The sequence below is a fragment of the Cetorhinus maximus genome, chromosome 1 (assembly GCF_964194155.1).
Source record: "Cetorhinus maximus chromosome 1, sCetMax3.hap1.1, whole genome shotgun sequence".
Classification (NCBI taxonomy): Eukaryota; Metazoa; Chordata; class Chondrichthyes; order Lamniformes; family Cetorhinidae; genus Cetorhinus; species Cetorhinus maximus.
The window spans coordinates 102,495,463-102,508,378 of record NC_135879.1 but is presented as its reverse complement, the minus strand read 5'-3'; the positions used below and the strand labels follow the sequence as shown (position 1 = coordinate 102,508,378).

Sequence of the window (12,916 nt, the reverse complement as noted above, 5' to 3'; positions counted from 1 at the left end):
AAGATGTACCTGAGCAATTTTCCACTTTATCGGGTAGATCCTAGTGCTGTAACTATGTGCCAATCAAACGCATTGTGGAGCAAGATAATTCCATAATTATTATTATTATTTGTCCCAACACAGCTTCACTGAGTTCATGTTTATTGTTCCATAAGGAAAGGTAAGAAATATAATAAAATGCAGTTAACGGTAGGCAATTAGGAAAAATTGCCATGTCTTGAAGTAATCTTGCTGGGATTAAATCTGTTTCTCCTTTGTCTCTTTTCAGTGAAAAATCATTTGAATGGGAGAGTTGTTACTAAAATCCCTCAGGCAATCATCTTAATAAGTATCGATTTCTGGCAGCAACCCGCTTTCTGATAAACCAATAAAAACAAACTAACTGAATACATTAATGTTTAGAATGATTGACCGTACCACTGCTGAAATCATTACATTTCAACAAATAAATGAATCTACTTTGAAATGTTTTCTGTCCTGTACCTTGGAGTAGAGCTTTCACTTGTTTATGATCAGCACACTCTGGGCAAATTCAGTTGAACCAGTGCAAAAGATCAGGGGATTTTAAACATAAGTTACGCCCAAAAGCACTTACATTCATATTTTCCGTCATCTTGTAGGCTGAGTCCAGTTTCAATTGTCCAGTTCAGGCCACACACACATGACCATGACCCCAGCTTAGAATTGCAAGATTCAGCTGATTGCATCGTTCAGAATGGCTCTTCAAATTGCATTCATTTAGGCACATGGGCACGAGTAATACATTTTTTAAAAGCTTTTCATATCAAAATATTTAATGTACTAAGGAATGAACTAGTGTACACAAATGAAACTAGAAAATGGTTCAGTGTAGTTTTTTTTAAAGTCATTTTCAATTATTTTAAATCAGGTTATTCACAAGTGAAGGACCAGACACGCTTACTAAAAATGTTTATTTTTGCTGATAATTTGCTTTTCAGCTGCATTAACGAAACAGGTTATCACTCTTAAACACGTGAAGGAATGCTTTTAATGAAAATCCAAAAATAAAGACACACAGTCTATTGCACTGCTTGCATTGCGCTGGTTCATGGAAGATGTTACATTTGTGATCGTTGAAATCAATTTTCACAGCAACTTGAACTGTAACCTAACCAGCCCAATTTTGGGCACATTTTGGGTGCAATTTCACAGCTACAACTGAAGCAGAAACTCTACCTCATTGTTTTGAAATCCTAATGGTAAATTTTACAACACTATGCTTATGCCAATATAAGGCCTCATGCGACTCAAGCACTGATCAGAGAACTGCGGTCAGAGAATATGCCCTTGTTTTGTGGTGTTGACCAATTTTCTGGTTGTTAAAATGAATGGCCATAAAACTGCAAGTGCTACAAGTTGCCCTCCCATTGGGCATCCCACGTCATTGGTCTGCCTGCTGTCCTTGATTGGATGGAGTTTCCAGAGGTGGCCTCTTAAATGGCCACTTCCAGAAAGATTGCGATCAGCATCCCACCACAGCCACCTCTGGGTTTCCGACATCAAATTGAGGCCAATGCTGGGATCTACATCCAACTGGAAAAATTGAGCCCCCTGTCTTCTTTGTGTCAGTTGTCCTGTGATAACTTACTAACCTCCACACCAGGTTCTGCTACCCATGCTTCTGATGGAGCAGAATCATGTGCAGCAGGATCCTCAACATTTACCCAATTTTAAGTTTGAGTTTCCTAATTGTCTGGTTATAAGCAATAGAAATTAGATTTGTTATGTTTAAATATAGCACTACAGTTACCGATCTGCAGAGTGGGAGGGGAGGGAAGGAAAGAACATAAGGGAAGGTCTGTGATAGCATGGATGGCAGGGAATAATAATCACAAAGGTGGTGATGGTGCAAGGCAAAAAAGAGGTAAGTTAAGACACGTAAAGCGCAGAATATTTCGCTCATTGGCAGGCAATGTGCCCAACCCAAGCGAGCATAAAATGACACACGATGATGCCAGGCGAGCGTCCCGAAATCATTGTGCACTCATGTGATATTTTGGTCGGCTGGCGCGCGAGGGAGTCGGCAGCACGCCCATTGACAATTAAGCGGCCTATTAAGGCCATTAAAGTCATAATTAAAAGAAACTTTTTGCTGCCCCGCCAACCGTAAGGTGAATCGGCCAGGCGGCCTTTGGATTTTTTGTGAAACCTCATCCAGGGGCGGGATGAGGTTTCAGTCACTGATTTAAAAAAATAAAAAATTTTCAAACTAATTTCTAACATGTCCCTGCTCATGTGACAGAGTCACATGAGGGGACATGTTTTTTACATTTTTAAATCCTTTATTTATTATTTTAAAAATTTTCAGCGCACTCGCACACCTGCGCACACTTCCACACTCACACTCCTCCTGCCCCCACCCCGGCAGCGCTGCAGTGTGCAATTCACACTGCCTGGCCGTTAATTGGCCAGACAGAATGAGATCGCTGTCGGGGCCCAATCGTGGGCAGCGGTCCGTTTTACAGCTGCTCTCGCTCTCCCCCGCCAAGCTCATCCGACGACCAGAATACCCTGGCCAAGATGTTTCCAGAGGAATCATTACCAAAAAGTGGCATCCAAAAAAAAAAAGGAAAAATGGAGGCAGCGGTTATCGTCTGAAATTGTTGAACTCAATGTTGAGTACAGAAGGCTGTAGAGTTTCTAATTGAAAGAGGAGGTGCAGTTACTCAAGGTTTTTGGAACCATGTTGGGGCTGACAACAGAAAGGTCAGAATGGGAGTGGATTGGAGGATACTGTATTTGCTGCTCAAAATGAGACTCAATGCAGGCTGGGTGACCGCTTTGCAGAAAACCTCCATTCATACCACAAGTGTGACCCCGAGCTTTCTGTTGCCTATCATTTTAATCCTCTGCTCCACTCTGACTCTGACCTTTCTGTACACAGCTCCCATTTTTCACCTCCCTCCCCCTTTTTCCTGCCACGCTCAAAAACTGTTACATCTCGAAATATTCCTAGTTCTGACAAAGGATCATCAACGTGAAGTGTTAACTCTGTTTCTCTCTCCACGGATGCTGGCCAGATCAGCCGAGTATTTCCAGCATTTTCTGTTTTTATTTCAGATTTCCATTATCCGCAGTACTTCCCCCTGCAAACGCTATCTTGTTCTGATTTCTCCAGTGGATGTGATCTTTACTTAATTGCAACATTGACACTAAAGGGAATGTCTCTAAGTATTCATAAATGTTCTGAATCAAACTGTGCATTGTATCTGACCTTCGCAGCACAAGTAGTTTCTTATCATTTGCTATTATATTTTGCTATTTTCTATCATTTATTTTCTATTTTCCATCAAATACATTTACCAAGACGGTTCGTTGCCAAGTAGACCATGTAATTCAAAGACTCTGATTGCATGGTTTATGTCTACAAGATTGATGCAGAGATTACAGTGCTACGTCCCCACAAGTTAGCATTATTGCATGAGTTTCCTTACATGTGGCTCCCCCTTCCCTTCCCAAGAGGCTAAACTGTCACTAATCTGCAGTTCGTTTGCTGAGATCACCCAGAATCCCACTTTCTTCTCTTGGGTTCTTTCTATGAACATCAACAATTTACCTGAATACTAAACACAACTGGCCAATGACCTACCATTAAAATCTCCAAAAATCTGCCATAGAATAGGACAGTGATAGATTTCCAGAAACTATCAGAACTCACAGCCAACACTTAATGAGACTAATACAGTACATTTTTTTAAATCACCGGCAATAAAGAGAGCTCTTTAGCCTCTGTCAAGTAGCATGACTTGACTTAAACACAAAGCTGTACCAAACAGCCAAGTCCCACACAGGCAACAGTACCCCAACATATCCAGGATCTGCAAGGACAGCAGCACAACAAGAATGATAAATAGGACTTGTAAAGGCAACATAACCACAGCAAGGATAGCCAGGACCTACACAGACAACAGAATAAAAAGTCCACTAGAAAAATCATACAACCATGCCTAATTGGAAAACTTAACGGTAGACTTTGTAAAAAAGAAGCTTACAATGCTGCCAGAAAGTGTAGCAAGCCTGCAGATTGGGAACATTTTAAAAATCGGCAAAGGATGATTAAGAAATTGATAGAGGGAGAAAATAGAATATGAGTGTAAACTAGCAAAAAAAATGAAAACAGATTGCAAGAGATTTTACAAACATATAAAAAGGAGGTGAATAGCAAAAGTAAACTTGGTTCCTCTAGAAACAGAGAAAGGAGGAGTTATAATTGGGAATAAGGAAGTTGCAGTGATATTAATAAATATGTTATATCTGCCTTTTGTATCTTTGTGTAAAAGACACAAATGATACCTCAAAAATTATGGAGAATCAAGGGTCCAATAAAACTGAGGAACTTAAAACTGAAAAATAATATTAAAAATACTTAAAAAGTAACATTTGCACCATACAAGTGCCACAAGTGACCATCACCAAGAAGAAAGAGGCTAACCATCTCCCCTTGAAGTTTAATGGGTTACCATAATTGAATCCTCCACTGTCAACACCTTGAGGGCTAAATTGACCAGAAACATAACTGGACCAGCCATATAAATATTTCAGCTACAAGAGCTGATCTGAGGCTGGGAATTCTTTGGTGCATAGCTCACTTTCTGATTCCTCAAAGCCTGTCCACCACCTACAAAGCACATGTCAGGACTGTAATGGAATACTCTCCACTTGCCTGAATTAGTGCAGCTCCAAACTATCCAGGACAAAGTAACCCACTTGATTGGCAGTCCAGCCACCACCTTAAACATTCACTCCCTTCACCACCAATGCACAGTGGCAGCAGTGTGCACCATTTACAAGATGCGCTGTAGCAACTCACCAAGGTTCCTGAGGGCAATTAGAGGTGGGCAATAATTATTGGGTTTGCCAGCAACACCCAGCTCCTATGAACGAATAGAAAAATATAAATGATATTAGCAAAGAAAAAGTAGTGGAGCAATTCATGGGGCGAAAAGCCAAAATATCTTCTGGACCTGACAGCCTCTGTGGTAGGGTTTTAAAAAAGGTGGCTGCAGAAATAGTAAATGAATTGGTTTTGATTTCACTGAATTATCTAATTTCTCGATTGTTCCCCATGGAGTGGAAGTTGGCAAACATAACCCTGCTGTTCAAGCAAGGAGGAAGGGAGGAAACAGGAAACTACAGACCAGTTAGGCTGACATCAGTAGCAGGGAAAATGCTAGAATCTATTATTAGGGATATGGTAACAGGGCACTTGGAAAATCACATCATGATTAGGCAGTGTCAATCTGGTACTATGCAAAGGAAATCATGCTTGACAAATATGTTACAAGTTTTTGAGGGCGTAACTAGCAGGACAGATAAGGAGAAACCACTGGGTGAGGTGCATTTGGATTTTCAGAAAGCATTCCGGAAGGTGACACACAAGAGGTTGTGCATAAGATTAATGATCATGAGATTTGGGTTAATATATTGAGGATTGGTTAAAGGGTAGAAAACAGGAATAAATGAGTCATTATTTAGATGGCAGAGTGTAACTGGTGGAGTGACACAAGGATCTGTGCTTGGGCCACAGCTACTTACGATCTATGTCAATGGCTTAGATGAGGGGGCCAAGTGTAATATATCCAAGTGTGCTGATGATGCAAGACTAGGTGTAAAAAATAAACTGTGAGGAGGATGCAAAGGGATGAAGAGGGATTCAGTCTAGTTAAGTGATTAGACAAGAAGGTGGCAGATGGAGGATAATGTGGGGAAATGTGAAATTATCCACTTTGGTAGAAAAGATAGAAAAGCAGAGTGTTATTTTTAGAAGAAAGAGATGAGTAAATGTTGGTAGTCAGATGGATTTGGGGACCTTGTACATGAATCACAGAAAGTTAACATGCAGCTACAACAAGCAGTTGGTATGTTAGGGGTTTGGTGTGTAAGAGTAAGGAAATCTTGCTGCAATTATATAAGGCTTTGATGAGACCACATCTAGAGTATTTGCACAATCTTAGTCTCTTTACTTCAGGAAGAATACACTTGTCTCAGAGGGGGTACAAGAAGGTTCATTAGATTGATTCCTGAGATGAGAGGGCTGTTCTGTGAGGAGAGATTGAGTAGAATGGATTTATATTCACTGGAGTTTAGAACAAAGAGGAGTGGTCCCATATAAAATTCTACAAGCATTTGAAAGAATAGATGCTGAGAGCTTGTTTCACCCGGTTGATGAGTCTTGTACTGGGGTCATAGTCCCGGGATAAGGGGTTAGCCATTTAGGCTGAGATGAAGAGAAATTTCCTCACTCAGAGGGTTGTGAACCTTTGAAATTTTCTACATTCAAGACTGAGATCAATAGATTCTTGAGCACTAAAGAAATCAAGGGGTTGGTAATATAGTGGGAAAGTGGGATTATTGTGGGAGTTCAGCCATGATCTTACTGAACAGTGGAAGAGACTCGAGCGTCCTTACTCCTGGTCAGGCTTCTTAGGTTAACAGGATGGCAAAGGCCACGAGCACCTGCACAGGCCGTATGTCAATACAAAAACAGAAAGGGCAGAGACACTCAGCAGTTTAGGCAGTGTCTGTCAAGGGAACACAAGTCAATTAACATTTTAGGCATAAATCTTTCCTCAGAATTAAATGATGTTACAGATGAACACTATTTAAAAAGAACAGTGCAAGGGAAAGGGGACTGATGAGGAAAAACGCATAGGGCAGGATTTTCCACTCCCTCCCGCAGCGGGCGTCATGGTGGGCGGGAGCAGAAAATATCGCAGGAGTAAAAAAAATCCGTTTCCCATCTGGGTGAAAACAGGTTGCAATTGTTCGCTCCAGACTTCAATGGTGGCCCACGTTTCCCACTGCGTCATGTCAGGACTGTAATTTAAATTCATCTGAATGTCATGAATACTCATTCTAAAGGATGCTCGCCGGGATCACCACCACTGCCCCCCTCCCCTACATGCTGGATCAATAGGCCACGCCTGCATCTAATTAGACCGGCATTTTCGCAGGCACATACCTGCACTTCGCTCGTGACTTCAAGGTTTGTTTGCCCACCTTTCATCGCACAGCGCTCACAGCACCTTGGACTCCACAGCAGTCTTTGTAGGCAGCACCATGTTGTTTTCATTGGGCTTTTAGAGGCAAGGCCCTACGTACCAGACCAACAGTAAGGCAAGGGTGGGTTGTAATAAGCTGCAGGGCAAGTAGTTGACTTCCGGTGAGGTGGGGAAGCACCGGGGAAGACCACACAGAGGCAAGGGAAGCAGGGGAAGGGGCTGCAGGGCAAGGGCTTGACTGTCGAGTGGGGAGACTGGGGAAGGTTGCACTCACACACAAGACTGGGGGCTTTGCGGAGGGGAAGCATCCTCTGGGCCACAATGGGGAGAGACTCTCTTACAGAAGGTCAATAGCGAGTTGGGGCCAGAATGGGAGGATCGCAGAGTGAAGAAGCGCTTCCGTTTACATTGCTGAGCTTGTAAAGACTGTCCCTGTTCCAGTCATGGGAGGGGGAGGGCATGTCAGCCCACTGTCACTTGTGCCCAGGATGTTGTGCGCATGTTGGTCATAACATCATGTGTGTCAGTCTGGGGAGGAACTCTGGCAAAATATACTAGGCCGCAGATGGCACACTCACAGTCAGGAGAGGCATCTGCAGCCTTTGGATGGGAAAATGTAGCATAAGGTTTCATGGGGGCGTCTCTATATGTCCCTGTGCAATGCGGTTCAAGATGGGGAGGGCTGGGGTACACATGGGGCATACGCACATCCACATCAAATGATTCAGGAGGTCATACAAGAATATCAACCACCATCACAATGGAATTAAGGATTACAGGGGGAGGACCGAGTGTTATTGAAGGGAGGGAAAACTGACATTATGCTCCTCCAGGGTGATGGGAGGGGTTTCCACAGTCACACATGGAGGGTCTAAGTTGGTCTGGTGGTAAAACCTCAGCACCACCATCTTGAAACCTGAAGCGATGGCACAATAGTAAATAAAATTGAGAAATATCTCTGGTGAGGAAGGCTCTGAGGGCCTCAAGGAGGAGTGCTGTACTGCTCTGGGGGAGCCAGTTAAAGGGGCACCCAACTGAACTGTGTATTAGCTATTAAGGAGAGATGTACAGTTGAGATATGTTAGGATCCTTTCAATGATAATTGAAGGGAATCAGGAGAGTTAAGCAATAAAGCTCATTCATGTGAGACTACTCTTGAATCTTGCCAGTAATCGAGCCCCCTGTAATAACCCTTGTTCCAAGTGTGGAAATTCCTCATAGCAATAACGCAGTCAAGAGGAAGTGGGTTAATGGGCAAGCTGTAGATGCCTGTTAAAAGCAGCAGCTCAGAATCTTGGTGCTGGCAGGTTCACATATGAAAACCCTCAGCCCCACCCCCCAAAATAATCTCACTCCCTCACTAAACATTTATCCTCATCCGTAGTCCGAAGAGTTTAGTTTTATAAACACATCCAAGAGCCTGGCTAAAGCAATCTCATTGCAGTCGGCCATGCGAGTGGTTCTTTCCAGGGCTCCACTGGAGACCTCTGTGGCAGTTCTCAAGCTTCCATGCACAAGTGCATAGAGGAGGTAACAGAGGCCCTCTTTGCCAAAGCCCACAATTACGTGCACTTCGACAGAGATCAAGCAAGTCAGGACACCGGGGCTCTGGGCTTTGCTGAGATTTCCAGATTCCCACAGGTGCAAGGTGCCATCAACTACACTCATGTGGCTCTTAAGCCTCCATGGCAACAGGCACTGAAATACATCAAGAAAGGGTTCCACTCGCTCAATATGCAGCTGGTCTGTGACCACAAAAAACAGACCATGCAGGTTGCGCAAGATACCCGGGAAGCTACCACGACTCCTACATCTTGAGTAGATCACAGGTCCCAGATATCTTCGAGGGACCAAACAGGATTCAGAGTTACCCACAAAGGAAGTGGCTGATGATGCCTGTGGGGCGGCCACAGAATCCTGCAGAGAGAAGGTACAACAAGGCTCATTCCACCACACGAACATTGGTAGAGCAGATTATTGGCACCTTGAAGATGTGATTCCAATGCCTGGACAGATCTAGTGGGGCACTCCAGTACAGAGCCCAGTGGGTCTCACAAATCATCATGACTTGCTGCACGCTGCACAACCTGGTGCTGCAAAAAGGGGAGGACTTGCCAGATGCCGACATTGAATGGCTGCCCATCTCCTCCGATGAGGAGGACATCGAAAGGGATGAGAGCGATGAGGTTGAGGAAGATGAAGATGCAGGAGGAGAGGTCATAGCATGGGCCAGATGAGGCAGCCTTGAGGAGGATGACGAATTGCAGTGAATACCCTCTTGGACAAGTGCCTATATCTGAAACACTGAAGGGGCAACTTTAATGCAACCACCCAGTTGGAAAACAGATGGGATTAGGTGCAATGCTGGCTTTATTATATATTCTACCTAATTTTATTCTGTTATGGTCAATGGGCAGTAAAATGAGCACAGTGTGAAAGCAGCATCACACTTGGTCCCATGGGTTAAATTTTCCTGGCCCTATGATAGTGAGTTTGGAGGGAGTGGTCTTGGAAAATAGTGGGGACTTGTGTCAGGACAGCCCCCTAAAGCATTTCTGTTATGTGGGGACCTTCCCAGGAATGGTTGGGAAGTGCTTTGGATGCCCCTTCCATACAGGCAGGCAGCCAATTTATGTAGTTAAGGCCCCAGTTAGAGACAATTTTGTGTCCTTGCCACCATTTTGCCAGTGGGCAGAGTGCCCCATCTACCGTGTGCAAAGGCTGCCAGCTAAGTGGAGGTGGCTTCCTGCAACAGGCTGGGGAAGGGTAGGGGGTTGTGGTCATCAAGCCAGAGGTCATGCTTATAAAAGGTCACAATCATGGTGTGATTAATCCAATGGAGGGCTTTTACCTCCAAACCATTTGGCCTACCAGTCTAGATTCTGTTTTATCTTTATTCAAAAATGTGCAGTACAGCAAGGGTACCTCCATGATACGAGGCCTTGAGATCTCCAACCTGCCTCAGCAGCACCGACATCTCCTGGCAGGGCTGCTATGGCTCCAGACCTGCCAGCTTTCTGATTGGGCCAGCAACTTCAAGACCCACCTGCTATCCTTAATAGAACAGCAAGCTTAGATGCAGCCAATTAGGAGTCTGCCTCCTGGAAACCTGTTCTGCTGGTCTCACTGCCGGCAAGTGCAAGCTCAATACCACCATTTGGTCCCAACATTTGGATCCTGATGACCTCAGCAAAATCCAGCCAAGTGTGTTTCCCACCTTGAGAGTCTGGTTAAATTTACCCCCAACGAGTGCGGGAAGAACTAGGGGCAGAAAGTGAAGTGAGAAACGTGAAGTGCTGACAAAGTTGGGCAGGCTCCAGCAGCCCAGGGATCTGCTGGAGAAACAATACGCTAGCACAGGCAATCAGCTCCCACCCACATAGACAGCAGTACTCCAATACAGAGAGCCTTGGTTCAGCACAAAGATTTATAAATCCAGGTAGTCAGGTCTCAAACAGCAATACCCTAGTTCAGACAGTCAAGTCCCACTCGTATGGTAGCACCTCATTGGCAACAGACGTTTTCCACTTAGACAGCAGCAGTCTGAAGCCAAACAGACAGAAGCTCTCACACAGACAGCGCAACACCAGCATCTAATGCCAAGTTGTACTCAGTTAGCAGTGGTCTAATACCAACAAATATCCCCCAAACAAATAGTAGCAGTGCAATGTAAATAAACAAATCTCACACGGAGTGTAGATATTGGTACTTCATTCTAGACAAACATCCCAAGCTGGATAACAGAACTCAGGAAAAAGCAGCCAGGCTTCATGCAGATAGCCAGCTCCCATTCATACTTTAATTTTTTCAGTGCATAAGAGTACAGCTCCCACACAGGCACAAAAGGCTCAATTTTCTAGTCAGACATGTTCCCAACTGGGAGCACTATGGAATAGTCATGGCACCCAACCCAGCATCAGGAGTGCTGCCATTTCTGAGTTCAGCCTTATCGAAATATTTTGGCTGCGCTCCATGCAGGCATTAGAAACACTTCCGATTGACAGCATGAATATTGAGCGTGGAAAATGGCAAAACACGTTCATCTCAAAGACCGCTTACTTCCAACTCCATGACATTGCATACCTCTACTTCTGCCTCAGCCCATCTACTGCTGAACTCATGTGCTCGTCACCTCCGGAGTTGCTTACAGCTTTCCTGGACAGCCTTTTGTCTTTCACCCTCCTTCAGCTTCATTTCCTTTGATTCTCCTGCCTGCATCTTATCCCACACCAAGTTTCACTCATTCATCAATCTTGTTCTTATGACTGGCACTGGAGAAAATTGTAACCTTGAGGTGGGTGCGGGTGGGAGTTAATTCCAGCAAAATAGCGAGCGCATTGAGAAGCTGGATGCATCCCACAAACTTCAGCATTTATCTGCAGTGTGTGTGTAGCCGCCTCGAGAGAGGGGTTGTCAATTTTAATATGTTAATTGTTCATTTGGGGCAATATCGACATGGGTTTTGCACATTTAACTCTGGCTCCATGGGCTTCCTGAAACTTACCAGTGAAAATAAGGCAAGAAGACAGCGGCGACTGAGGAATACTATTTTTAATTCATTCTCGGGATGTGTGTGCCACTGACAAGGCCAATATTTACTGCCCATCCCTAATTGCCTTTGAGAAGATGGTGGTGAACCACCATCCTGAACCGCTGTAAGTGCAGCAATAGCATCTTGCTAGGCCACTTCAGAAGAGAAATAAGAGTCAACCACATTGCTGTGGGTTTAGTGTCATGTGTAGGCCAGATCAGAAAAGGACAGCAGATTTCCTTTCCATATGTGCATTAGTGAGCCAGATGGGATTTTACGACAATCCAGTAGTTTCATGGTCACCATTACTGGTGCCAGAACAGATTTACTTAATTTAAATTTCTGAATTTAAATTTCCCACCCCTTTGAACTCATGTGTCTGGATCATTAGTCCAGGCCTCTGAGCTACTAGCCCAGTAACATAAACACCATGCTACCACACGAATGGTTGAGATTACCCAAAATATGCTAATAAGTACACAGTACTCACAGCTGCTTTCTTACCGGATTGGTGAAAGGGTTTGTTCATTGTACTGGTGCTGAAAGGTTACTGTACGCTCTTTGGAAGTTACTTAACACGCTTTGGAGAAGGTATCTATGCTTTGCATGAGCCATCTACACTTCTTTCAGGTGTGAAAGTCTGATCTGTGTTTCTGAGCTCCGACCTATCAAATAAGCGTGGGCGTTATACTATGCTAGATTACACCTCAGATGGGGACCAAGATGATTAGCAGCAGTAACACCAGCGCCAGCAGTAACAGCAGCATTAGCATCAGCTGCAGAACCAGCAACAGGCTACTGATCACAGACTGTTGTTCCACAGGAGAGAGGGGAACTGCAGAAAGGTGCAGCTCGCAAGAGGCCATAGAATACAGAATATCCAAGCAGAGGATAATCTTCATCAATATGCCAGAACACCAGTATCTCAGGAGGCTCAGGGTGTGACATCAGTTGTGGCAGACATCTGCAGTCAGCCGAAACAAATGAGTGTAGCCAACTTGGGCCCCGTGTCATGTTTGACCAGTGACTGTCAAATTCACTGCCTCGCTTAATTTTTTTGCCTGAAATGTGCGCAAGGAAACTTTCTTGATCCATCCTAATGAAGAAGGAAGCAGTAATATAAAAGCAGAATACTGCAGATGCTGGAGATCTGAAATAAAAATGGAAAGTGATGGAAAAACTCAGCAGGTCTGGCAGCATCTGTGTGAGAGAAAAAGAGTTAGCGTTTCAAGTCCATATGACTCTTCTTCAGAACTGAGGGGAGGTAGGGAGGCGATGGGTTTTATGCTATTGAAAAAGGTAGGAGGGGCAAGTGGAGCGAGAGAGAAGCTTAGGGATAGGTTAAAGGGTAGGGGAGTTTAAA

The 12,916-nt window shown here is 44.2% G+C and overlaps 1 protein-coding gene across 21 annotated transcripts in view; it reads right to left on the bottom strand.

The window, feature by feature from the left end:
- LOC144682414 (uncharacterized) overlaps positions 1-12,916 on the bottom strand; it is a 96,029-nt gene that overhangs the window by 35,294 nt on the left and 47,819 nt on the right. The window contains exon 4 of one of the 21 annotated variants that reach the window (XR_013577042.1): positions 8,925-8,939. The exons of the other annotated variants lie outside the window; for them this stretch is intronic. The gene's annotated coding sequence lies outside the window, so the exon portion shown is untranslated. Of the gene's footprint in view, positions 1-8,924; positions 8,940-12,916 lie in introns of those variants that run through there. 21 annotated transcript variants of the gene reach the window in all.